Source organism: Pantherophis guttatus, chromosome 3 (assembly GCF_059756535.1).
Source record: "Pantherophis guttatus breed Tessera chromosome 3, ASM5975653v1, whole genome shotgun sequence".
Classification (NCBI taxonomy): domain Eukaryota; kingdom Metazoa; phylum Chordata; class Lepidosauria; order Squamata; family Colubridae; genus Pantherophis; species Pantherophis guttatus.
This window is the reverse complement of record NC_142065.1, coordinates 10,486,254-10,509,418: the sequence shown is the minus strand read 5'-3', so window position 1 is coordinate 10,509,418 and position 23,165 is coordinate 10,486,254. Positions and strand designations below refer to the sequence as shown.

Here is a 23,165-nt window from a genome sequence, read left to right as displayed (position 1 = left end):
AGCTGAGCTGGACAATGGCTCGCGTGCCCGCAGAGAGGACTCCGTGTGCCACCTGTGACACACGTACTATAGGTTCGCCATCACGGGAATAGGGGGTTAGGATCCTGAACTCCTTCCAAATTGCTCATTTAATTTGACCCCGTATTTTACACCATAGTTGTTTATTAATTGACACAATCAATATCTTTTGCCCCAGCATTTTTTAAAAAAAAAATTTTTTTTGCTTAGAATAAGGTTGTCCTCCACATGTTCTTGAGGTATTATGCTCTTTATTGCTGCGGTATATTTCGATAATGGTGAAGGATGCCCTCTTCTGGAGCAATAGAGTATTTCAATCTTATGTTTCGTCCGTGATAATTTGGCAATTATGAAAATCCATCCCGCTGCAGGGAAAAAAGGATCTTTCAGAATCCAGCTGATAATAACAGACTCTTGCAAAATTGAACTTTCTGAATAGGATTGATTATTACATTAATGGAGTAAGTGACTTTATGTGCTAGAAGAATCATAACCTGCCACAATGTTTCGTCTGAAGGGAAGTGTAATCTCTCTAGGGTTATCGGACAAATTTTATTACAGTTAAATTTGAGATGAAATACTCTTGAATAGGGCGGCTGATTGAATCTGTCTGCCCCAACAGACGCTTGATATCTTGTTCCATCAAGGATTCGGTTAAATGATGACTCGGATGAGTGGGGACAGCATGACAAAGCAGCTATGGGCAATCCTCGACTTGTGACAATGATTGAGTCCAAAATTTATGTTGCTAAGTGAGGCAGTTGTTAGATGAGTTTTGCCCCATTTTATGACCTTTCTTGCCACAGTTGTTAAGTGAATCACTGCAGTTGATAAGTTAGTAACCTAGTTGTTAAGTGAATCTGGCTTCCCCATTGACTTTGCTTGTTAGAAGGTCGCAAAAGGGGATCACGTGACCCCAGGACATGGCAATGGTCATAAATGTGAGTCAGTGGTCAAGCATCTGAATGTAAATCATGTGACCATGAGGATGCTGCATCGGTTGTAAGTCTGAAAAATGATGAAAAATGACCTTGGGACACAAATATTGGGTCTAGAATAGAATAGAATAGAATAGAATAGAATAGAATAGAATAGAATAGAATAGAATAGAATAGAATAGAATAGAATTCTTTATTGGCCAAGTGTGATTGGACACACAAGGAATTTGTCTTGGTGCATATGCAGATATGTACCCAATTTTGATCACATGATCATGGAGAGGCGGCAAAGGTTGTAACTTGAAAAACTGTCATAAGTCACTTTTTCAGCGCAGTTGTAACTTTGAACTGTCACTAAATGAACCGTTACATTATTGTGTGGTAAGGTGTATCTGTAACACAGATCATTAATATAGCTAATTCAGGACCGTGGACAGTTCTACAATTGCCAGACAGGATAATCTTGTCTTCAGAATCAGCACCATGGCTAGCAACCTTGCAGCTAAAGTATTAGATTTGCCAGACTTCCCTTGACTGTTGCATTTGAAGTACTTCCTTTTTAAAGTGTTGCTGTTACCGTTATTGTTACAGCCTGTTCTGTCCCCGCTCCCGATTCCCGAGGATATTGACACACACCAACAGTCCTTACCAAATTTATTAAGTAGCAAGAATAAACCAAAGTCCGGCAAAGGTTGGCAACCAGCCCAGAAAACAAGATACAGTAAGACTTTTCCAAAAATGCTCTGATGATAATTACAAGTTGTTTCCAGCAAGAAACTTACTAACTGCGTGCGATTTAAATAGGCTAAGGGAGTGGCCAATTATCCTCAAGCCTTACTCCTCCTCCTGAGTAGCCACTCCTGCCTTTTGACAGCCCTGCGTGCTCGAGCATTGAGGAGAGGCTCCTCCACTTCGCTATCTCCACTTGAAGGAGCCTCTGGAGGTTCTGAAGGCCCTGGCTGAGTCTCTGCCTCTGGCACCACATCTTCTTCAGCCTCCTCGCTGTCCGACGCGAGCGCCGGCTGCGCAAGCTGCTGGCGCGACACCACACCAGCCTCCTCATCGTCGGGATCAGCCACGATCCGCGCAGGCCGCTGGCAGGCCACAACACAGCCATTTGATGATTTTATTGGCACTGGACAGCAAGATAAAAAAAACCCTGACTAGTAATCATCTCATTGGTGAATGTAAGATGTTGCTCAAGCCACCTATTTCAACTACCAGATTGAATGAAAGCATTGTGAAGATTTCCACAATGCTCTAAATGAACAAAATGGGTTAAATTCACACTGACCAAGATGAACGCAAAGCATGAATGCAGCTGCTGAAACTGGCTTGGATAATAAGCATATGGTGTGAAACTCAGCCTACCATTGCCTGCTCACACAAAACTCCGTGATCCACTCCCCACTCAAAGAGTTGTGTTACGATATTTAAATTTACTAGCCGAAGCAGTGGAGTTGTGCAATGAGTCAGAAACACACAGTTACAGCTGACTGGTTGAAGAGAGCTGGCTCCTGCATGAGGCAAACTAAGCTGTGATTGATTAATGGAAATAAGGACTAGGGAAACATGATAGCAGTGTTCCAGTATCTCAGAGGCTGCCACAAAGAAAGGGGAGTCAAGCTATTCTCCAAAGCACCTGAGGGCAGGACAAGAAGCAATGGGTGGAAACTAATCGAGGAGAGAAGCAACTTAGAACTAAGAAGAAAATTCCTGACAATTAGAACAATTAATTGTGGAACAACTTGCCTCCAGAAGTTCTGAATGCTCCAACACTGGAATTTTTTAAGTAGATGTTGGATAGCCATTTGTCTGAAGTGGTGTTAGGTTTCCTGCCTAAGCAGGGGGTTGTACTAGAAGACCTCCAAGGTCCCTTCCAACCCTGTTATTCTATTCTATTCTATATATGATGGCTGTGGGTGAAAAGGAGGAATTTCCTTGTTTCCCGCCTTTTTCTCCTGTGTGCTCTGCAATTTACCTCATATCATGATGACATTCCTGTGATGGTTTACCTCCCTCACATTTGCCTGACTATCTTGTTTAATGTAAATATAGCTGTAAATATATTTATTTATATAAAATTACAAGTTTGTGTCAATGTCTATGACTTCATTGGGACCCTTGCTGCACAATTCCCTGGCATGGGATTTCTTGAACAACAATGATAAGTGTATTTGAAAGATTTGAAAGAAAGCAGGTGCCAGTCTTCCTCAACATCTTTTTTTTAGAATAGAATAGAATAACAGGGTTGGAAGGGACCTTGGAGGTCTTCTAGTCCAACCCCCTGCTTAGGCAGGAAACCCTTCACCACTTCAGACAAATGGTTATCCAACATCTTCTTAAAAACTTCCAGTGTTGGAGCATCCACAACTTCTGGTGGCAAGTTGTTCCACTGATTAATTGTTCTGTCAGGAAATTTCTCCTTAGTTCTAAGTTGCTTCTCTCCTTGATTAGTTTCCACCCATTGCTTCTTGTCCTGCCCTCAGGTACTTTGGAGAATAGCTTGACTCCCTCTTCTTTGTGGCAGCCCCTGAGATACTGGAACACTGCTAGCATGTCTCCCGTAGTCCTTCTTTTCATTAAACTAGACATTCCCAATTCCTGCAACTGTTCTTCATATGTTTTAGCCTCCAGTCCCCTAATCATCTTTGTTGCTCTTCTCTGCACTCTTTCTAGAGCAGGGGTCAGCAACCTGCAGCTCTGGAGCCGTATGTGGCTCTTTCACCCCTCTGCTGTGGTTCCCTGTCACTCAAAATATGCCGCCAATGTGCGAAACCCACGACACATGATTTATTGAGCTTTTTAACCCTGGTAGGCCAACCATGGATAAATCCAAGAAAAGAAAAATTTAGGAAGAAAACAGAACGTTTAATTCAACTACATATGCTAGTTTTGTGGCCGCTCAAGAAATAATCAGGCACGGGAAGGGTTTTGTGGCTCCCGGTGTTTTCTTTTCTGTGGGAAATGGGTCCAAATGGCTCTTTGAGTGTTTAGGTTGCAGACCTGTTCTAGAGTCTCAACATCTTTTTTACATCATTTACTTTTTTACATTTTTTTATTATTCCTGAAGATATTGTTCTCCAAAAATTCTCTGACCTGATGGATGACATTTACTGCTGAAAATTTAGGAACTACATTTTCCACCACTTAAAGTTGAGCCTTATCTAAAGATCAATATTTGCAGTGCAAGCTGTTTTTCAAAGGCACGAGAGCAAAGGCCAGTAAAAATATTTATAATCCTGTAAAACCACAAGATTCCATTTAATGCAGTGCTTCTAAATAAGGTTAGCAACGTTGGAAGTGACCTCTGCAACCATGCTTCGAACAGATGTTTCTTCTGCACCAGATTTATCTCGCCTTGTTTCCAGTCGGTAACCAATTCTGGATTTTGTATGTGAAACTGGAAAAAGAGAAAAGAAAAAGGAAACTTTAGCTTTAGGTTTTGACAGAAGGATTTTGATGTTATGGAAAATGAATTTTTTTTTTAGGTTTTAACAGCATGATTTTGACTTTATAGAAATGGTTTGAAACATTGAGAAATGTAAAGCAAAAGAACGAGATTCCACCTTTCTCAGCTTCAGATACTTTTCTAGAGAGCGAGATCTTTGCATCATGAATTTGAAGCGGGACTATTTAAGCCTGATCGTTGGTGCCTCAAATGAGAATTCTGGGTTAAAGATGATGCAATCATTTGCTTGTTTGTTTCCTTAACTCTCTGTGGTTTTCTCAGCAATCTTCTCCAACGCCTAAGGCTTCAATGCTCAATAAATAAATGATTGTTTTTTTAATTATTATTATTAATTATTATACATTTTCCTTTATTAGACATCACGTTTCCATTTCTGCAACGACAGTGTACTGTTTGTATCAAGTCTCTTTTAAGTATACATAGTATTATGCACCCTGATGATAACCATTGTTCTCATAATTATACAATGTAGCCCCTTTTAAATATACATAAACTTGTACGTCCAAGTTATAGCCATTATTCTCATAGTTATACCATAACGCTCTATACACTTGTCACTCTGTACGCTTTAATCTATAGTCGAGTACAGTCCATTGGTAATATTACTTATAGTATATATGCTTATATGTTTCTATATATGTGTATTTATTTCTATTTTGTTAATATAAATAAATGAATGTTATTTCATACAGAAATAACTGTACGCCTACTTTGGATCGGATTGATTGATTGATTGATTGATTATCTATGTATATATGTATGTACTGTACGTATACCTATCTATGTATCTATCTATCATCTATCTATCTATCTTCATCATCATATCCATCCCTCCATCTGTCATCATCATCCTATCTATCTATCTATCTATCTATCTTCTATCTATCTATCATCTATCATCATCATCAACAACAACAACAACATCATCATATCTATCTATCTATCATCTATCTATCTATCATCATCAACAACAACATCATCATATCTATCATCTATCTATCTATCTATCTATCTATCTATCTATCTATCTATCTATCTATCTATCTATATCATTTATCTATCTATCTATCTATCTTCTACCTATCTATCTATCTATCTATCTATCTATCTATCTATCTATCATCTAACTATCATCAACAACAACAACATCATCATATCTATCTATCTATCATTATCTATCATCATCAACAACAACATCATCATAGCTATCATCTATCTATCTTCATCAACATCATCATCATATCTATCTATCTACTATCTATCTATCTATCTATATCATCTATCTATCTATCTATCTATCTATCTATCTATCTATCTATCTATCTATCTATCTTCTACCTATCTATTTATCTATCTATCTATCTATCTATCTATCTATCTATCTATCTATCATCTATCTATCTATCATCATCAACAACATCATCATCATATCTATCTATCTATCATCTATCTATCTATCATCATCAACAACATCATCATATCTATCATCTATCTATCTTCATCAACATCATCATCATATCTATCTATCTACTATCTATCTATCTATCTATATCATCTATCTATCTATCTATCTATCTATCTATCTATCTATCTATCTATCTATCTATCTTCTACCTATCTATTTATCTATCTATCTATCTATCTATCTATCTATCTATCTATCATCTATCTATCTATCATCATCAACAACATCATCATCATATCTATCTATCTATCATCTATCTATCTATCATCATCAACAACATCATCATATCTATCATCTATCTATCATCATCATCATCATCAACATCATCATCATATCTATCTATCTATCTATCTATCTATCATCATCATCAACATCATCATCATATCTATCTATCTATCTATCTATCTATCTATCTATCTATCTATCTATCTATCTATCTATCTATCTATATCATTTATCTATCTATCTATCTATCTTCTACCTATCTATCTATCTATCTATCTATCTATCTATCTATCTATCATCTAACTATCATCAACAACAACAACATCATCATATCTATCATCTATCTATCTATCTATCTATCTATCTATCTATCTATCTATCTATCTATCTATATCATTTATCTATCTATCTATCTATCTTCTACCTATCTATCTATCTATCTATCTATCTATCTATCTATCTATCATCTAACTATCATCAACAACAACAACATCATCATATCTATCTATCTATCATTATCTATCATCATCAACAACAACATCATCATAGCTATCATCTATCTATCTTCATCAACATCATCATCATATCTATCTATCTACTATCTATCTATCTATCTATATCATCTATCTATCTATCTATCTATCTATCTATCTATCTATCTATCTATCTATCTATCTTCTACCTATCTATTTATCTATCTATCTATCTATCTATCTATCTATCTATCTATCTATCATCTATCTATCTATCATCATCAACAACATCATCATCATATCTATCTATCTATCATCTATCTATCTATCATCATCAACAACATCATCATATCTATCATCTATCTATCATCATCATCATCATCAACATCATCATCATATCTATCTATCTATCTATCTATCTATCATCATCATCAACATCATCATCATATCTATCTATCTATCTATCTATCTATCTATCTATCTATCTATCTATCATCTAACTATCAATCAATCAATCAATCAATCAAAAAGAACCTACATGAAACAAGGGGACATTTGACTAAGCCCTGCGTGCAAGGATCAAATTGTTTAAAAGATGCAATTATACTTTTATCTAGTAGGTAGCAGTTGCAGGAAAAAAATAAAGCTCACTTAACAAATGTTTCACTTAGCAACAGAAAAATTGGGCTCAGTTATGTTCATAAGTGGAGGACTTCCTAGAATCTTCCAGGTTATATCCATGAGGTTAAGTGTGAGTGATGACCCCCCAGAGGGGGACATGATGTGAAGGACTACAGGTGGTTATTGACTTAGGACCACAACAGAGTCCCAAATTTCTGCTGCTAAGCAAGACAGTTGTTAAGTGAGGTTTGCCTCATTTTATGACCTTTCTTAACACAGTTGTTAAGTGAATCACTACAGTTCCTAAGTTAGTAACACGGTTGTTATGTGAATCAGCTTCCTTATTGACTTTGCCTGTCAGAAGTTCACAAGAGGTGATCACATGACCCTGGAAAAATGCAACCGTCATAAGTACATGCCAGTTGCCAAGCATCTGAAATCTGATCACATGACCATGGTGATGCTGTAATGGCCATAAGTGTGAAAAACCACCATAAGTCACTTTTTTCAGGGCTATTGTAACTCCAAACGGTCACTAAATGAATTGTAAGATGAGGACAACTTGCAATGATGAATAAATCAGGCTATTACAGGTAGTCCTCGACTTACAACAGCTCGCTTAGTGACTCTTCAAAGTTACAATGACACTGATAAAATTGACTTATGACCATTTTTCAGACTTACAACCAATGCAGCATCCTCGTGGTCACGTGATTTACATTCAGATGCTTGACCACTGACTCACATTTATGACCGTTGCCATGTCCTGGGGTCACGTGATCCCCTTTTGCGACCTTCTGCCAAGCCACGTCAATGGGGGAACCATATTCACTTAACAACCGTGTGACTAATTTAACAACTGCAACGATTCCCTTAACAAACGTGGCAAGAGCCTTGGTAGTACAGTGGTCTAAGGCACCCTGTTATTAAGCTGGTTATTAAGAACAGCTGCCTGCAATTACTGCAGGTTTGAATCTCGCCAAGGCTCAAGGTTGACTCAGCCTTCCATCCTTTCTAAGGTAGGTAAATTGAGGACCCAGTTTGTGGGGGCAATAAGCTGACTTTGTATAAATATACAAAAGAATGAAGGCTATTGCTTAGCGCATTGTAAGCCGCCCTGAGTCTCCGGAGAAGGGCGGCATATAAATCAAATTTAAAAAAAAAAAATCATAAAATGGGACGAACATCATTTAACAAATTTCTCGCTTAGCCACATACATTTTGGGCTCAGTTGTGGTCGCATGTTGAGGACTACCTGTACGAGGCTGTAATGGGAAATTCTGTTGCATTTTTTTTTTTCCCATGGGCTGATGGAAAATTTACTTCTGGCATTTCTTTTGCACGGACTTTTGGGAGAAGTTGTCATTGATGAAATGGGGGCATTCTTAAGACTTACTGTCCAGTGGTGGGTTTCAATTTTTTTTGCTACCGGTTCTGTGGGTGTGGCTTGGTGGGTGTGGCATGGCTTGGTGGGCGTGGCTTGGTGGGTGTGGCAGGGGAAGGATACTGTAAAATCTCCATTCCCACCCACTCCAGGGGAAGGATACTGCAAAATCCCCATTTCCTCCCGATCAGCTGGGACTCAGGAGGCAGAGAATAAATGGGGGCGGGGCCAGTCAGAATTTTTACTACCGGTTCTCCGAACTACTCGAAATTTCCGCTACCGGTTCTCCAGAACTGGTCAGAACCTGCTGAAAACCACCTCTGTTACTGTCACATTAATGCAATAGGCTTAACTTCCTTATCGAATTAATTTCCTGGCTCTCCTTTTCTTTTTCTCTCTCTCTCCTTCTTTCTCACCACTTGGTGGAGTGGTGAGACCTTCATATAACAAGTGGCTCTTTACTGTAGAACTTTTTTCCAAAGTGTGTGGTGGGTGAACTTTATTTTATTTATTTTATTTTGTCGAGTACATATTAGATAATATATATAAGTATAAGCATGAATTGAATACATAAAATGAATACAATTAAAGGGGACATTAGGACAGGGTCGGTAGGCACGCTGGTGCTCTGATGCACGCCCCTTACAGACCTCTTAGGAATGGGGTGAGGTCAACAGTAGCCAGTCTAAGGTTAAAGTTTTGGGGGTTTTGGGATGAAACCACAGAGTCAAGTAGTGCATTCCAGGCATTGACCACTCTGTTGCTGAAGTCGTATTTTCTGCAATCGAGTTTGCAGCGGTTCACTTTAAGTTTGTCTCTATTGTGTGCTCGTCAGGGGTGGGTTCTAAATTTTTTTACTACCGGTTCTGTGGGCGTGGCTTATTTTGTGGGTGTGGCTTGGAGGTCATGTGACTAGGTGGGCGTGGCTAGCTGGTCAGAGTCATTTCTGGAAGGTCCTCGCACTTACGACCCAACTCATTTGTTTGCTTTTAACACTGATCAGCTGTAGGACGGCCCTTTGAAGCCCCGCAGCAAGAGTTTAAACAGTTTTTTTCCCTCTAGTCATCAGCTGGGACTCAGGAGGCAGCAATAGATTGAGGGTGGGACCAAATAAAAGGTAAGAATAACGTGGGGGGGTGGGGGTGGAAGGGCGGGGGGGAGAACCGGTTCGGTGATGTCATATCATCACCGCTACCGGCTCGGCCGAACCGGACCGAACCGGGAGGAACCCACCACTGGTGCTCGTGTATTCAAGGGCATCATTGGGGTGATCCGGGGTGGAGATGTACAGCTGAGTGTCATCAGCGTACTGATGATACTTCACCCCGAAACCACGGATGATCTCACCCAACGGCTTCACATAAATGTTAAACAGAAGGGGCGAGAGGACTGACCCCTGTGGCACCCCATATACAAGGGGCCTTGGGGTCGACCTCTCCCCCCCTGTCAACACAGACTGCGACCGGTCGGAGAGAAAGGAGGAGAACCACCACAACACGGTGCCCCCCACCCCTAACTCTTCCAACCGGTGCAGCATGATATCATGATCGATGGTATCAAAAGCCACTGAGAGGTCTAATAGGACCAGGACAGAGGAGCAACCCCTGTCCCGAGCCCTCCAGAGATCATCGACCAATGCGACCAATGCCGTCTCCGTGCTGTACCCAGGCCTGAAGCCCGACTGGAACGGATCTAGATAAGCCGATTCATCCAGGTACTGAGGAAGCTGTTGCACTACCACACTCTCAACAACCTTCGCAACGAACCGAAGGTTGGAGACTGGACGATAATTAGCCAACACTGCCGGGTCCAGGGAAGGTTTCTTGAGGAGAGGCCTCACCACCACCTCCTTCAAGGCGGCGGGGAAGACACCCTCACTCAAGGAAGTATTAATAATCCCCTGGAGCCAGCCTCGCGTAACCTCCCGGGAGGCCAGCACCAACCAGGAGGGACACAGGTCCAATAAACATATGGCCGCGCTCAGTCTACCCAGTATCCTGTCCACGTCTTCGGGAGTCACAGAATCAAACTCTTCCCAGGTGATATTCTTAAGACCTGCCTCCATCATTCCCCCTGAATCTACCCAGTCAGAGTCCAAATTTTCCCGAATCTGAGCGATTTTGTCATATAGATACTGTGCAAAGACCTCGGCTCTACCCTCCAAGGGGTCCTCCCGCGCTTCCTGATGGAGCAGGAAGTGGGTCACCCTAAACAGGGCGGCCGGGCGATTATCTGATGGCGCAATAAGAGCGGAAAAATAATTACATTTTGCCGCTTTTATTACCACCAGGTAGGTCTTACTATAAGACCTTACCAGTGTTCGGTCGGATTCAGAACAACTGGCCCTCCAACCGCTCTCCAGGCGTCTTTTCTGGCGCTTCATCTCCCTCAGCTCCTCGGTGAACCAAGTGACTGGTGCCGGGTCAGAGGCCGCAAAGGCACGACCCAGTCCAAAGCTCCAGTGGCCGCCCTATCCCAAGCAACCACTAGATCTTCAGTCGAGCCGTGAACCAGAGCCTCAGGAAATGGCCCAAGCTCCGTCTGGAACCTATCCGGGTCCATCAGGTGCCTGGGGCGCAACCACCTCATCGGTTCCGCCTCCCTGTGGCGGGGTGTGGCGGTTCGAAGGTCAAAGCAAAGGAGGGAGTGATCTGACCATGAGATGAGAGAGATTAGATAGATATTTATTTTATTTATTTTGATTTGATTTGATTTCTATACCGCCCTACTCCCGAAGGACTCGGGGTGGTGAACAGCCAACAATAAAATCCATATATACAAAATTTAAAAGCAGAATTAAAATCAAATTAAATAGTTTTGGCCCAGACAAATTAAAACCCCAATCAATTTAAAACCAATTTTAAAATTTGAATATATAAAATACTAAAAAAATATTAAAAATTCTTTTATAAAAGAGGGAGAAAATTAGGCCAGGCCCGCCTGGTGAAATAAAAATGTCTTTAGAGCGCGGTGGAAGGGGCGCAGATCCGGGATCCTCCGTATCTCCGGGGGGAGCTCGTTCCAGATAGTAGGTGCCCCCACAGAGAAGGCTCTGTGGAGAGAGAGACAGAGAGAGGGGGGGAGGAAGAGACTGACTGACCGACTGACCGACCCCTAACACAGGCTCACTGCAGATCTCAAAAAAAAGAAAAAAGAAAAAAGAAGAAAGAAAGAAAGAAAGAAAGAAAGAAAGAAAGAAAGAAAGAAAGGGATGGTTCTAGGATTTGAATCACACTTAATTCCCTGTACCTAGAGGAAACATACACCATAAAGCCATTGGCACTGACGTGTTTCTTCATTAGGAACCATACCCCTTACACATCTTATTTGCATGGGTGTGTGCCCGCATTACGGATCCATTTACCTTCTTTGCATGACAAACATTCAACAGAAGAATTATCCTGACGCCTTTTCTATGGTAAGGGCAATGCTTTGCCTGTTTACGCATCAGCTTTTTCCATTGCAAAGTGGAAGTTTAATAACAGTGAATTGGTTAAAACCCCAACCATAGCAACACTCTTCAGTATAACAGCGAATTATACAAATGGTAGTAAAGCTGCCTGGAGAGCTTCAGGCAATGGCCAGGGAGTCATAGAAGGTCAAAGAAGGTCTCACAGTGGGAAGATTATAGAAAAGGAAGCAATGAAAAATAAGAAGTAAAGAAGTAAAGTCAACTTTACTTTGAGTTTGCTCCAGGTATTTCAAGAATTCCAAGTTGGGAAGACATCTGAAGGCGTTGCAGAGTTTTGATCCAAGCTTGGGACAAAACAGGACACCTTAACACCTTTTCTTTTCTTTTTTTCTTTCTTTCTTTTTTTGTTTAAAAAAGCATTTATTTCTTTATTTTATTTTGTTTATTAAATTTGTTTAATTTTTTCTGAAAAAACTGACAGCAATCCAGGGGTGAAATCTAAAATTTGTTACTATCGGTTCTGTGGGCGTGGCTTGGTGGTGGTGGGGGTTAATGTGACTGGGTGGGCGTGGCCATTTTTCTTTTTTTACTTTTAAAACCATTTTTTCTACAACCTTGACGGCGAAGAGGTTGTAAAAAAATGCTTTCAAAAGGCTCTGACGATCCCAGCTGAGTTGCCTGATCAGCAGAGACTTTTTTCCTTTTAAATGCCTCTGCCGATCAGGCAACTCAGCTGGGATCGTCAGAGGCATTTAAAAGGAAAAAAAGGGTTTTTTTTCTTTTAAAAGCCTTTGATGATCCAAGCTGAGCCACGCGATCATCAGAGGCTTTTTTTTTTTTTTTTACTTTTAAAAGCATTTTTTCGGCCGAAGAGGTTGTACCACCCGCCTCCATCGCTACCGGATCAGATGATCCGGTCCGAACCGGGAGCATTTCACCGCTGCAACAATCCCCATGATGGAAGAATAGATGGAAAACGTGGTGGAGTTAGCAGAGATGACAAAATTAACTTGTTTTAGTTACAGAAAAAAAAATTAGGAAAGAGCCCAACATTTATGGTGCGACTAAGAAACCTGTTAAGTGGGTTTTGATCAGGGGTGGGTTCTAAATTTTTTTACTACCGGTTCTGTGGCCGTGGCTTATTTTGTGGGTGTGGCTTGGAGGTCATGTGACTAGGTGGGCGTGGCTAGCTGGTCAGAGTCATTTCTGGAAGGTCCTCGCATTTACGACCAGTCCTCGCACTTACGACCCGACTCATTTGTTTGCTTTTAACACTGATCAGCTGCAGGACGGCCCTTTGAAGCCCCGCGGCAAGAGTTTAAACAGTTTTTTCCCCTCTAGTCATCAGCTGGGACTCAGGAGGCAGCAATAGATTGGGGGTGGGACCAAATAAAAGGTAAGAATAATGTGGGGGGGCGGGGGGGAGGGCAGGGGGGAGAACCGGTTCAGTGACGTCATATCGTCACCGCTACCGGCTCGGCCGAACCGGACCAAACCGGGAGGAACCCACCACTGGTTTTGACCCATTTTATGACTTTTGTTTTCCTGTTTGTTAAAGGAATCACTGCAGTGGTTAAATTACGTAGTACCATGGCTTTTAAGTGAACCTGCCTTCCTCATCGACTTTGCTTGTCAGAAGGTGGCAAAAAGAGGACCACGTGACCCTGGGACACAGCGGCCGTCATAAATGAGTCAGTTGCCAAGCATCTGAATGTTAATCAAGTGACCATGGGGATACTGCAACGGTTGTAAGTGTGAAAAACGGTCATAAATCACTTTTTTCAGTGCTGTTGTAACTTCAAATGGTTACTAAACAAACTGTTGTAAATCAAGAACTGCCTGTACACTCACACACACACACGAACACACAAATATATATGTTTCAAGAACCAAACAAGGAGGAGTATATTCAGATTAACAGTAAAAATGAAAGCAGGGATGTGGTGGCTCAGTGGCTAAGATACTGAGCTTGTCGATCAGAAGTTTGGCAGTTCAGCGGTTCAAATCCCTAGCACTGCATAACAGGGTGAGCTCCCATTACTTGTCCTAGCTTCTGCCAACCTAGCAGTTCGAAAGCACCGAAAAAATGCAAGTAGAAAAATAGGGACCACCTTTGGTGGGAAGGTAACAGCGTTCCGTGCGCCTTTGGCATTTAGTCATGCCGGCCACATGACCACAGAGACGTCTTCGGACAGCGCTGGCTCTTCAAGTGACCATGGGCTTAGAAACGGAGATGAGTACCACCCCTAGAGTCCAAAATGACTAGCACGCATGTTACAGGGGAACCTTTACCTTTACCTAAAGATCAGCATCCAAAAAAACTGCACTACATTGGATACCTTCTGAAGGAAAGCGAAAACGAGGCTGGGCTCGGAAAACGCGGCACCAAACACTTAAGGAAGATTTTAAGATTATTAAGATTAATGGGACAAAGCTGAAGAAGCTGCAAATGATTGAAATCACTGGAAATCACAATTGAAACTTTGGGAAAAGTGCAAAGAAGAGCAGCTAAGATGATGAAAGGCCTAAGATATATGAAGAACGGTTGCAGGAATTGGGTATGGGCAATCTAGAGGAATGAAGGACTAGTGGTGACATGATAGCAGTATTCCAGGATTTGAGAGGGGGAAACAATCTGTTTTCCAAAGCACCAGATAGCAGGACAAGAAACTGTTACACGTGGAAAATACCTAACTATATGTACATACTTAAAACCATGTAAAGGTTAAACATTAATACATCAATTGTCCCTCCCACTGACTCCTCCTTACCTTTGACTCCTCCTACTGTGTATATATACTGATGTCCTGGACTGCTTTCCTGCCTTGCCTGATGTTCTCCTGTAATAGAAACAAAGAAATAAATACTGTTTATATTCTCATGACTTGCATCCTGATTATTGGGCCTATATGAAAGAAATAATAGCAACAGAAACAATGGCTGGAAACTAATCAAGGAGGGAAGCAACCTGGAATTAAGGAGAAACTTCCTAACAGTGAGGACAATTTAACCGGTGGAACAGCTTGCCTTCAGAAGTTGTGGGTGCTTCATCACTGGAGGTTTTTAAAAAGAGACAGGACAGCCACTTGTCTGGTCTCCTGCTTGATCAGGGGGTTGGATTAGAAAGCCTCCAAGGTCCCTTCCAACTCTATTCTGAACTGAACAGAATTCAAAAACACTTGCAAAAGCACCTTTGAAAAAACACTTGATAAAGCATCTTTTGGACTTTCTGCATGGGATCTAACGCAGCCAGACTGGTTTGCTGGGAAGAGATAGTCCTTTGTGGGAAAATGGATGTTATTGCAGTGCCTGATTTGTTTGACATAGTTTCACTTGCAGTTATGATAGCAAAATCAAATAGGCAGATTTGTCCTTGAGAAAGATTTTTTTTAAAAAAAAACAAAAGACATTGTGACGGATGGGATTTCTTCCCCGTTTGTACACAACCTCTGTTTGTTGCAGAAGACAAAATAAACTGACTTTGAATAAACTGACTCTAGAGCAGAACGAGAAAGAGGACTCGGAATACTATACGGTGTGGGAACTTTGGTATAGATGGATTGATAACCGAATAAGGGAGAGAGATGAGATGGTGTAAATATTAGGATGAATATGTAAATTGTAAATTAGGATGCATTATAACAAAAGAATGAATTTAATCCTGTGTAGAAAACACCACTGTCTAACCGACTAAACTGTATTGTATTGTAATATAATAAACTTTCAAAATAAATAAATAAATTAAAAAAGATGCTGAATAATCTCAGTTGGCAAGGAAAACAATAACTTTGGGTTGTAGAAAGATAATACACACCTGGCAGGAGAGATGTTTACCATATTGTAGGAGGAAAGCTATATTGCTCCAAGAAACTATAGAGTCCCAACTGTAATCCAGAAGCTGGCTCTGGGTTTTAGAGCTGAATCCCCTTAAGACAGAGGTCTCCAACCTTGGCACTGGAGGTTTTTAAGAAGAGACTGGGCAACCACCTCTCTAAAATGGTATGGGGCAGTGAGGGCTAACATTTTTGCTATCACGTGCCAGGAGCGGGGGGGGTTGCACACATACCTGCCCACACCCATTCTATGCACCCCGCCCCCACGCATGTGCGCACACCACCACCCCTAGCTCCCCCTGCTCCTGGCACGTGATGGCACGGTGGGCCTGGTAGGCCTGTTTTTTGCTCTCCCCAGGCTCCAGAGCCTTTCTAGGAACTTGGGGAGGGCAAAAACGGCCTTCCCCACTCCCCTCAGAGGCCCACCAAGGGCCGGAAATGGTCCGTCTGCCGGAGTTGGCAAATGGGCCATTTCCGGACTCCAGAGGGCCTCCGGGAGGTGGGGAAGGCCGTTTTCGCCCTCCCCAGGCTCCTAGAAAGGCTCTGGAGGCTGGGGAGAGCAAAAATGGGCCTTCCGGTCCCACTGGAAGTGGGCAAATGGGCAGTTTCTGGCCTCTGGAGGGCCTCCAGGAGGGTGGGGAAGGCTGTTTTTGGCTTTCCCAAGCTCCTAGAAAGGCTTTGGAGCCTGGGGAGAGAGAAAAACGGGCCTTACCCCCCCTTACCCCCCCCCCGAGGCCCTCTGGAGGCAGGAAACAGCCTGTTTCCTTACTTCTGGTGGGCCCAGAAGGCCCAAAAATCAGCTGAGCTCGCGTGCCCATTGATATGGCTACGCGTGCCATCTATGAGCAGGGGGGTGGACTAGGAGACTCCAAGATCCCTTCCAGCTCTATTCTATTCTAAACTTTATGACTTGTTTACTTCAACTCCCAGAATTCCTTGGCCAGCATTGAAATTACAGCGGCACTGAAAAAAAGTGACTTTTTTCCACCGTTTTTCACACTTATAGCCATGATTATGATCAAAATTTGGACACTTGGCTACTGACTCATACAGTATTTATGATAGTTGCAGTGTCCTGGGGTCATGTGATCCCCTTTTTGGAACTTCTGATAAGCAAAGTCAATGGGGAAAACAGATTCACTCAACAACGGTGTTATTGAGTTAACAACTGCAATGGTTCACTTAACCACTGTGGTAAGGAAGGTCATAAAAATAGGGGCAAAATTCATTTAAGTGTCTTGCTTAGCAACAGACATCTTGGGCTCAATTGTGATTGTAAGTTGAGGACAACTTTACCTGTACCTCCAAATTCTGAGGATCCAGATTATGGGGGCAATAAACTGACTTTGTATAAATATACCAAAGTATGAAGGCTAGTGCTTAACGCATTGTAAGCCGCCCTGAGTCTCCGGAGAAGGGCGGCATATAAATCAAATTAAAAAAAAAAAATTCTCATTCCACCCACAAAGAGACCATGGCTTGTCTCTTCTCTCTTTTTTACCTCAGCCTCATATCCTTTCCATCATCAAGGGGGGAATTCCCACCTTCTGACATTCATTATTCTTCCTCTCCTCTTCTGCCTGCTCATATTGAAACTTGGGGCTTTTATATGGTTTAGATCTGACTCCTTGCCTCCATTCTCTTCTCTTCTCTTCTCTTCTCTTCTCTTCTCTTCTCTTCTCTTCTCTTCTCTTCTCTTCTCTTCTCTTCTCTTCCCTTCCCTTCCCTTCCCTCCTCTCCTCTCCTCTCCTCTCCTCTCTTCTGTGCCTCTGCCTCTGCCCCTGCCCTTGCCCTCATCCCATCCTGCTACTTTGTCTACTTCAGACTGGTTGAACTTTAACCGCAGAGCTCAAATATCTAGCAAACGAGTAGTTTCTATTTCCTGCCTTAACCTATGATGTCACTTAACATCTTCTTCACCTTCCTTTGGGTTGTATGAACTTTATTTAAGTCTTTGTGGCTGCCACAAAGAAGAGAGGGTCAACCTATGGCCAGTCTAGAGAAAAGAAGGACTAGGGGGTGATAGGATAGCAGTATTCCAGTATCTGAGGGGCTGCCACAAAGAAGATGGGGTGGCAGTCTACTTATTTGGGTGCACGGGGGGTCACGCGCGCATATGCGGGGGGGAGTATGGGGAGGTCATGCATGCGCGGGGGGAGAATTGCATTATGGGTGTGGGTGTGCATGTGACACCCCCCCCCAGTGCTCCTCCCGTTTTTGGCACGCGACGGCAAAAAGGTTCGCCATCACTGCCCTATACCATTTCAGACAAATGGTTATCTAATCTCTTCTTTAAAACTTCCCATGTTGGAGCATTCACAACTTCTGGAGGCAAGTGGTTCCACTGATTAATTATTCTCACTGTCAAGGAATTTCTCCTTAGTTCTAGGTTGCTTCTCTCCCTGATTAGTTTCCACCCATTGCTTCTTATTCTACCCTCAGGTGCTTTGGAGAATAGCTTGACCCCCTCTTCTTTGTGGCAGCCCCTGAGATATTGGAACACTGCTATGATGTCTCCCCTAGTCCTTCTTTTCATTAAACCAGACAACCAGTTCCTGCAACCGTTCTTCATATATTTTAGACTCCAGTCCCCTAATCACCTTCGTTGCTCTTCTCTTTCTAGAGTCTCATTAATCATGATTTCAGTGTCCTGGGATCACCATCTGTGACCTTCCTAGCTGGCTTCGACCAGCAAAGTCAACGGAGGTAGCTTGGGTTCATTGAATGACCCATGTGATTCACTGGACAACTACAGTGATCCACTTAGCAGCCGTGGCAAGAAAGGCTGCAAAATCAGCTCCGACTCACCTAACAATTGCCTTGCTTAGCAGAGGGAATTCTGGTCGTAGTTGTGGTCGTAAGTCGAGGACCGCCTGTAAAAGGAAAAGATGAAATGAAACACAGGTGGTCCTCGACTTATGACTACAAGCGCAAGCCCAAAATTTCCATCGTTCAGTGAGACCTTTCTTAACTGAGTTTTGCCCCGTTTTATGACCTTTCTTGCCACGGTTGTTAAGTGAATCACTGCACTGATAAGTTAGTAACTTGGTTTTTAAGTGAATCTAGCTTCCCTATTGACTTTGCTTGCCAGACGGTCACAAAAGAGAACCACCTGACCTTGGGACACAGCAATGGCCATAAATGTGAATCAGTGGCCAAACATCTGAATTTTGATCCCATGGTCATGGGGACGCTGCAAAGATCATAACTGAAAAGCGGTCGTAAGTCACATTTTTCAGCGCTGTTGTAACTTTGAATGGTCACTAAATGAATGGTTGTAAATCAAGGATTACCTGTAGGCCAGAGGTGGGTTTCAGCCGGTTCTAACTCATTCTTGAGAACTGGTAGTAGAAATTTTGAGTAGTTCGGAGAACCGGTAAATACCACCTCTGCCTGGCCCCACCCCCAATCTATTCACTGCCTCCCAGTCTCCCAGCTAATCGGCTAGAAGGAAAAAATCAGGGCTCGCTTTTTAGCCAGGAGATCGCTTGGCAAAGAAGAAGAAGGAGAAAAAAAAAAAAACCAAGACGCCATCTTGGACTACCGGACTACCTGTAGAATGTTCTTTGAAAACTCTTCTTTCAGCTTTTGGGAGTTTCTGTGTTTGTTCCCAAGGGACTGGTTTCTTAAAATGTTCACATAATTAGAATTAATTTCCCTAAGAGTGTGTAACTGATTTAAACGAGGGTGGGTCCAAGCAGAATCACCCTAGAAAAATCAACGCTGAGTCACTGGAGATTTCTCACAGGCATGTTAACTGAGGAAAATGAGGTAAAATTATAAAAATATTTAGGTGTAGTCTTCCAAGGCAATTATCTTCAAAACACATGTAAACACGCAAGCATAACTGCAAGATTCTGTTGTCTGAGAAGGAATAGTTGTAACAGAAAGCTTAAAGATACCCCAAAGCAAAAGGGGAATTAAAATAATGGTCAGATCTTTATTGTACAACATATGTACAATGAGACTGGCTTAGCTCCCTCAGTGCAGCCCCCCACACACAATACAACTCACAATGAAGACAGAAAATCCCTAACCCAATAAATCAGAGGTCTTCAAACTTGGCTTTAAGACTTGTGGACTTTAAGTCCCAGAATTCTCCATTCTAGGACTTGAAGTCCACAAGTCTTAAAGCTGCCAAGTTTGAAGACCTCTGCAATAAATCATATCAATCATATCATATCCCCCTCTTTAGGCTCTGTCTTCCTCCTTGTTTCTGATTTCCTTATCCGAGTGTGTGTTTTTAGAAAGAGAGATTTTAGATAGAAGAAGAGAGAGTTCTTGTTAGTTCGTGGCAGTGATGAAATCCAAATTTTTTTACTACTGGTTCTGTGGGCGTGGCTTGGTGGGCATGGTGTCCCTTGGTGGGCGTGGCTTGGTGCATGTGGCAGGGGAAGGCTATTGCAAAATCTCCATTCCCACCCTACTCTGGAGCCAGCCAGAGGTGGCATTTGCCAGTTCTCTGAACTACTCAAAATTTCCGCTACCAGTTCTTCAGAATCTGTCAGAACCTGCTGGATTTCATGGTGTATCTTACGCATTTAAGGATCTAGTCAGTGGTGGTATTTAGCCGGTTCGTACTGGTTCAGGTGAACTGGTAGTGGTGACTGCAAGTGGGCCCGCCCCCGCCCGTCACCCGCCCCGGCGCTATGCCATCCTATTAAGCCATGTTTTGGAGGTTGGCCGCATGCGCGGAAGGAGTGTGTACGAAGCGAGCGTGCGCTCGTGCAGCAAACCAGTGGTAAAAATATATGAAACCCACCTCTGAATCTATTGATTACCACCATTCTCATCCCTAAATGCCTTTGACCTGTCTTTGGAAGCAACAGAATAACGGAATAATAGAATTGATGAAAGAGTTATTGATGGGGGCTCTAGAGATTCAACAGCGGGAGGTAGATGTAGAGGCAGATGAAATACTTAGACTAAATATGAGTGATGTAAAGGGATACAAGATCCCAAGGGAGGAACATGGAGATTTAGCAAGAAGTCAATAAGAGTTGAAATACTAAAAAGGGCAAGAGATGATGGATAGATACAGAATACTTCTTAGTATGGGATTTGCTTTATTAGGGGTTAGAAAATAGAGGTGGAAATTAGAAATTGGGAAAATATTATGTATCCTGCTACATAATATATTATTTATTTATTTATTTTATTTATTAATTTTATTTCTATACCGCCCTTCTCCCGAAGGACTCAGGACGGTGTACAGCCTAATTAAAAACACAAAGACAGACAATATTTAAAAATAATTAAAATTATTAAATAGTAGGCCCAATTTATAAAACCCCGAATTTAAAAACCCAATTTAAAACCAATTAAAATCTTTATATTGATAGCCCAGCCTGGCGGAACAACATGGTTTTGAGGGCACAGCGAAATACACGGAGATCAGAGATTTTGCGAATTTCTGGGGGGAGTTCATTCCAAAGGGCAGGGGCTTTATTATAATTACTATGTATATGTAAGTGTTAGATGTTGAAAGATTATCATGTATAGCTAAATAGTATTATTATTAGTATTGTGTATAAAGTAAATTGACCCAGACAATACACTGTACACTAAGCATTTATGTATGTCAAAGAAAAAACAATAAAACAAAAAAGAGAGATTTTAGATAGAAGAAGAGAGAATTCTTGTTAGTTCATGGTGTATCTTAAGCATTTAAGGATCTAGTGATTGCCACCATTCTCATCCCTAAATGTCTTTGACCTGTGTTTGGAAGCAACAGAATAACAAAATAAAAGAGTTGGAAGGAACCTTGGATGTCTTCTAGTCCAACCCCCACTCAAGCAGGAAACCCTAAACCATTTCAGACAAAGCATTGTCCAATCTCTTCTTAAAAACCTCCAGTGTTGGAGCATTCACAACTCCTGGAGGCAACTCGTTTCACTGATTGTTCTAATTGTCATGAAAGTTCTCCTTAGTTCTAGGTTGCTTCTCTCCTTGATTAGTTTCCATTCATTGCTTCTTGTCCTGCCTTCAGGTACTTTGGAGAATAGCTTAGAATAGAATGACAGAGTTGGAAGGGACCTTGGAGGTCTTCTAGTCCAACCCCCTGCTCAGGCATGAGACTCTATATTATTTCAGACAAATGTTCAGTCTCCTCTTAAAAACGTCCAGTGTTGGAGCATTTACAACTTCTGGAGGCAAGTTGTTCCACTGATTAATTGTTCTAACTGTCAGGAATTTCTCCTTAGTCCTAGGTTGCTTCTCTCCTTGATTAAATTCTATCTTGTTTGCTTCTGGTCCTGCCTTCGGGTGCTTTGGAAATTAAGTTGACCCCCTCTTCTTTGTGGCAGCCTCTCAGATATTGAAAGTACATTCTGGATAGATGGAGCTGGGCTGCTTGTAAACAGGGGAAAAACGCTGCATTTAAATTTCAGGAAGCAACCTGGGATATAGTCTGCTGCAGCACTATTTCATGGCACGGTGTTAGATTTGTGGACGTCTCTCTTATGTGCTAGTTTTTAATCAGTCTCACTTGAAATCATTCCAGAAGTGAGAACAGCTGTGATTGTGTTGGAACTCAGATAAGTACTGTGTTGGAACTCTTGTTTTTACTTAACCTTTATCTGGTATTTAAACCTTGAGTTTCATCGACTTCTAATTTCCCAGCTCTTTCTCTTATCACCCACAATATATATCAGAATAAATTGAGCATAGCTTTTCGGGGTCAAAAGAGACATCAAGTCCCAAAATTGATGATTAGGTTCTCCTACGTTTTAAGTTTGACTATTTTTACGGAAGGCCAAAATGATGATTGTTGGATAGATAGGTGGGTTGTTTTTTTTCTCACACACACATCCTCAGCAGCTGTGCTTGTGGGTTGGGCCTAGCCAGGTTGGTGAAAGATTATAGTGGAACGTGCATGACAGGCCAAGCGTGTGAAGTTTTAAAGTCTGTTTGATTAGGGGTTGAATGGATTGCACAATCCAGCTGATAGGATTAGCTGCTCATTGAACGGATTGTGCAAATGCAAAAAAAAAGAAAGAAAGGAAAGGAAAGGAAAGGAAAGGAAAGGAAAGGAAAGAAAAGAAAAGAGAAGAGAAGAGAAGAGAAGAGAAGAGAAGAGAAGAGAAGAGAAGAGAAGAGAAGAGAAGAGAAGAGAAGGGGAAAGGAAAGGAAAGGAAAGGAAAGGAAAGGAAAGGAAAGGAAAGGAAAAGAAAAGAAAAGAAAAGAAAAGGAAAAGAAAAGAAAAGAAAAGAAAAGAAAAGAAAAGAAAAGAAAAGAAAAGAAAAGAAAAGAAAAAGGAATGAATTTAGTGCTCAGGTTTAGAGAGCTGCATCAAAACAATCCTCGCACAAAATGGTCTGTAACC

General features: G+C 41.8%; 1 long non-coding RNA gene across 1 annotated transcript; it reads right to left on the bottom strand.

The window, feature by feature from the left end:
* Positions 1-4,177: 4,177 nt before the first annotated feature.
* LOC148114493 (uncharacterized) lies at positions 4,178-19,442 on the bottom strand. Its single transcript, XR_015732954.1, has 4 exons — positions 19,394-19,442; positions 18,650-18,714; positions 14,780-14,848; positions 4,178-4,359 (listed from the first exon to the last, which is right to left on the bottom strand). It is a non-coding gene; the product is annotated as an uncharacterized LOC148114493 (long non-coding RNA).
* Positions 19,443-23,165: the final 3,723 nt, after the last annotated feature.